This window comes from Gavia stellata, chromosome 22 (assembly GCF_030936135.1).
Source record: "Gavia stellata isolate bGavSte3 chromosome 22, bGavSte3.hap2, whole genome shotgun sequence".
NCBI classification, from domain to species: domain Eukaryota; kingdom Metazoa; phylum Chordata; class Aves; order Gaviiformes; family Gaviidae; genus Gavia; species Gavia stellata.
This window is the reverse complement of record NC_082615.1, coordinates 12,806,526-12,811,814: the sequence shown is the minus strand read 5'-3', so window position 1 is coordinate 12,811,814 and position 5,289 is coordinate 12,806,526.

Sequence of the window (5,289 nt, the reverse complement as noted above, 5' to 3'; positions counted from 1 at the left end):
TGTGCAGGAGGCAAGAAGTGTGGGGAGAGAAAGAAAGAGACACTAAATCACTGGACTCCTTGAAAATCTCGCTGCGTGTGTGTGTGTTTTTATTCCTTTTTATAATAGATGTTAGATGAGTCACCTTTTCAAGTTTAAATAATGAATTTATCTTCACGACGGAGCACACAATGTACTTTTTAACAGCGTTTCAGCTTTAAAGTTCTTTTGAAGTAACTTAAGTATAAACCACACAGCCTATATATACGCTGGCGTGGGGTTAGCATCACATGAGTGTGGATTTTCTTTGTCACAGTCCCAGCGTAGAGCGGATTTTGCTCTTACAGTTTATCATTTTACCTGTTTTCTTCCTTTGCTTTTGTTACACGGAGTTGTTTTGGGGGTTTTATCAGATCTTTGCTGTCTGGGTTAAAGGCGGTTTTGTCTTCCCAGGGATGCCTGGCTGACGGGCCAGGTAGGAGACGGAGGCCGGCGTGCCATGGAGCAGAGCAGACTGGGCGAGCGGGTCCTGCACCCCAGATCTCCTGTGTGACCTTGGCAATGGCATTTAAACCTCTCTTCCCTGCTTTGCTTTTGTCCCTACGCAAACAAGTGACGGATGTACCTTTTCTCATACTTGCAGCAGCTTTTTCCTTCCTAGCATGCCGGGAAGCTTGTGGAGGGTGGATGGGATGTTGGGAGCTGGCAGAAAGCTGCGGGAGCAGGGTACCAAATTGCTCCTGGTTGTCTCAATGTCTCTCCCTCTCTCTGTGGCTCTGTAATTCTTTGGTTCCTGTCAACCTTCGAGTTTCTGGTGGCCAGCTGTGGACCTCGCAGGGCCTGTTGCGTGCTTGCAGGGCTTGCTGTGCGCTGGGGAGCATCACACCCACCGGCCAATGTCCCCACGAGGTTCAGGTCACAGCTCCTTGTCCCCGCAGCTGGATGGGGACATCGTTGCTTTGCGGCTCGGCGCTGTGCTCTCACCCTTGCTCTGGGGTCCTGTGCACCCCCAGTGAGCCCCCCGGCATGCCGTGGGGCACGGGACGGAGCAGCCTGGCCCTGCATCTCCTGTCCATCACCTGGTGCCAGCGCTCCGAGCCCCATCGCCCAGCCGGCTGCGGCACCTCTCATGTATCTGGAGCGGGGACGGCAGTGAGATCCTTCAAGCGTTCCTGCTCTACCCTTGCTTGGGGCAACACCCCCCCGTGCGCCACAGCCCCCGCATCGCTCAGCGTGGCTTTGCGCCTCGCAGACCTCAGCCCAAGCAAAGCAGGCTCACGCCGCCAGCGGCGGTACGGAGGGGAAAGGAGCGTTTCCCAAGGCGTAGCCGTCCTTCCCTCGCTGCTCCCCGTGGCCTCTCAGCTGCTTTCAGGGACAGCTTCACTCCAGCTCCCTCCAAGGAGTTTTCCCACCGCTCTCGCAGCCGGACGAGGCAGCCGGAGCGTGCGGAGCGGTGCCTGCGCGGGAGCAGCCCGTCCTTCCCGGGGACCCGCCGGCGCACGCTTGTGGTCCAGGCTGCCATCCAGCACCGGGGAGAAAACTGAAAACATGTAACCACACTTTTCCTCCTCTTTTACAAAACCTCAGGGTTTGTTTTTTTTTTTTTGAACTTTGGGATTGGTTCAAGTTTTGGGTAAAGATTCAGGTTGTTTGTGTTTTACCTGAAACGCAGCTCCCCGTTCCCTGGAGCAACGGTTCTTTATTGGCTCTTGCAGACACTTGGCACCCTCCAAGCATGAAATAAAAAGCTTTTTGTTTCCATATTTCAATATATTTATATATATTTAACTGGTTTGGGGAGGGTATTTGAAGGTCAGAGGACTCTCAGAGGTTACTGTGCTGGCCAGGCCCTGGGAACAGCCATCCTGTGGGAACTCATTCCCAGCTCCCCCTTCCTGAATCTCTTTTATTTTGCCAATGCTGGTGCCCATCGCTAAATGTTTTGGGTTTTTTTTTTTTGTAAAAATCAACAGCAAAGTCCACAGGGAACTTTATAGATGTGCCATTCACAAACTGGCGTGGTAAAAGTAACACGGCCCCAGGCTGTGCACCCAACCGTGCTACCGAGAAGGGGTTTGTTCTAACAAAACTTGTACAAGAATAAGCAGTTTTTCGGGCTCCAGCCTCCCGCGAAAGGCTGGTGCGGCTGCAGGTTGGGGCGGACGGGCTCCAGCCGCCCCGTGGGGCTTTCCCTGTTTGTCTGGAGGAGTCGGCACCCCAGGTCCTTCTCCCTGCCAAATACTGACCATCACAATTCAGCACCCCGAGGATACCTGCAGCTGGAGAAGAACAGTGCCCACCCATCCTCCCGGTGGTATTTCAGCCCCGTTGGGCAGCGTAGCCGTGACGCTGAGACCCCCAACCCCAACGCCAGCCCCGGAGTGAGGCACGGAACTCGCCTCTCCAGCAAACCTCTCTTCCCTTTCCATGCGCCGTTGCGCTGAGGATTTCCTCTGCTTAAAAGCCTTCACAAAGCAACTCAGAGGCGGCGGGGCCAGCGGCCACAGGCGGTTTTGCCCTGTGTTGGGCAGCCCTCGGACTAAACCGCCCCGTCCTCCTCGCCACGGAGTGCCCCGCATCCCGGCCCTCGCGGGATAAAGGATGCTTTCAGCTGCTCTGAGCGGATCTGTTGGGAAACCACTGATTTTCCGCGACTTGGAAACATCTGGTTGACATTCTTACATCCACAGGCGCTTGTGTAATTATCCTTATTACCTGATCCGCACGCACTTTATCTTGCTTTATGGGCAATTCTGCTCTCCCTCCCTGCCCGCGCCACCCACCACCATCGCACAAGCACACGGACCACTTTCCTAATTAAACTTTGTGCTTTCTTCCTCCGGCTCAGGTCTCCCCTCCCCATCTCAGCAGTGGCTGAGGAATGCGAGACAGGAATGCTGTCCTCTCCCAAGGAGCCGGGGCAGGGGGGCGGCTATCACTTAAAAACAATGTCTTTGTGTTTCCAGCCGGCTGTAGTCACGCAAGGCCACGGCCGCCCGCCCTGCGCCGGCTCGCCCGCTGCCTCACCTGGCACCGACACGACAGAGTTCAGCATCTTCCAAAACCTTTTACCATCACGTCATATTCTTGCAAAACCGGGGCTGGGAGCATCCCATAAATCAATGCCAAGCTCCTCTGTGAATGAGTAGCTCACCTTTCCCTTTCAATTCCTCCCTCAGACCGTCCTGGGAGGCCGGCGGGGGGTCCCTGAGCAGAGCGGAGGTGCCTCGCCTGCACCCGGGTACTTTGCATGGTCCTTTACGCTGCTCAGACGTTGCCGGCAAAAGCCCGTGGAGCCGCGGCAGAGCCTTACAGCGCTGCGAGGCGCTTCGGGTGATGATGTCTAACAGCGCCCTGTCCCGTGGGTGCGTGGCTCTGCAGGAAATGCCCCTAGAAAAGGGAGCAAAGCTTCTTAATGAAGTTACAAAAACGGTAATTTGCCTTCCGAAACCCCAGGCCATCCCTCCACACAGCTCTGTGCTTCCCAGCGCTCCAGCCGACAGGAGCCCTTTAGAGACGCAGTTCAGGTCTTGTTGGGTCAGCAAGAGCCTTTCCATTGACTCCAGCGAGCTTTGGGTCCCATCCTGGCCGTGAGCATCACAAGGCCAAGTGCTCCCATCCCGCCCAGCGCAATGGGTTTTTGCTGCGGAGCGGCTGGGCCAGTCCTGCATCCGCATGTCTGTCTGTCCGTCTGCAACCCAGTTCTGGGTTTATGGTCTGAGCCGCTTTTGGGGGGAGCTCCTGGCTGAGACAGTTGAGGGACAGCGTGCCCGGACTTCGGCATGTCCAGCACCTCCCTCCCTGCTATACACACCAATTTAGCATCTGCCATTTTTGGCGCTGGTGCTATTATTTCCACGCTCGTTAGCCGCTCCTGAGGTTTCCCAGCCGGTGCCCGGGGCAGGCTGCCTGCCTGTGGTTCTCATTTGCTGGTTCAAGTCCTGCCCCATTTGGGAAGGTGCAACCTCTTACGGGCGAAGGATTCCCAAAAGCAAAGGGAAGCTGGAGCCAAGCGGGGCTCCGGAGCGGCGGGGAGAGGAGCAGGCAGCTCTTCTCCGCCCGTGACTCAGAGGCAGAGTGGCGAGTGTCGGCTCACACGCAGCTAGCCGGAGGAAAATACAGCTCCATCATTTTACTGACTGGCGAGAAAAGGGAGAAAAAGAGAGCAGCCAATTTCTGTGCTTGAATAAAAGCAGCGGAGCTGTGGGAGGCTGGAATCAGGACCTTCCTGCCGCTTCCCAACAGTGAAGGATCCTCAGACAGACGGTGCTGCACCTTCTCGGGCCCCGAAGCTGCAGGGACTTGCAGAGGCGCAGCGCCGGCCTGGCACGGGCAGCCCCCGCGGGAGCAGCACCCGAAGCCCCGCTCCTCCGCACGGGCATCGCCCCGCCGGCCGAGGGACGGGGACGGGGACGGGGTGGCGTGGGGGGACACGCGGGGGCTGCGGCAGAGCCCCGCATCGGTGCGTTTTCCCAGCTCTGCTCCTCGCTGCGAGTCGCGCTCTGGCGCTTGCCAAACAGGTTTTAATTTCCAGAACGTGGGTATGAAAAAGCAATACAACCCCCTCCTCCACAGCGCTAAAATATTATTTTTTTTTCTTTTTAATATACCATAAACAATGACCTTTTCCCTCCTTAAGAAGGCAGCCAACGCAAGCACAACAATGTGATTTGTGCAGCATTTCAGTTGCGGTTTCTTCAAGAAATTCATCTGGTCTCGAAGCAATTAAGGGAAGGGAAGCATTTCCACTCCGGCTTTGGGCCCTGAAAACCTGCCAGGAGGGTTTCTTTCCCTTCCCCTTCGCTCTCCCTCTTTCTCCCCCAGCCCCCCTTGCTCGCTTGCCCTGGAAAACTGCTGCGGTTTCGCTCCGGCAGCTCTCAACGCGTGAGGATAAATCCCCACCCGGTGCAGGTGGGAAGATGCGGGGTCCCGGTCCCTGCTCCCGCGCGGCCGATGGGGTGGGACGCTGCCCACCCGGAGCCGAGCCCAGCCACGAGCCAGTCGAGGGGCGTGCAGGATCATCCCCCCCGCCCAGCACCTTCTGCACCCTCCACCCTCTCCCCCACCCAAAATTCAGTTGTCCCTCTGGCAGAGGGGCTGTGCCTGGAGAGGGCAGCCGGCACGGTGCCGTTGGCCCTGCCGTTGCCTCCCGCCTTGTGCCTGGTGTCCCCTTTGGGGTGTTTCGCTGTACAAACCCCCGGACGGAGTCAAAAGCAGGCGGGGGTCACAGAGCGGCCGGGAAACGTGTGGGACAAGGCCCCGGCCAGCGAGGACGTACGGGTGACTTTGCCTGGACAGAGCGTGCTTGCA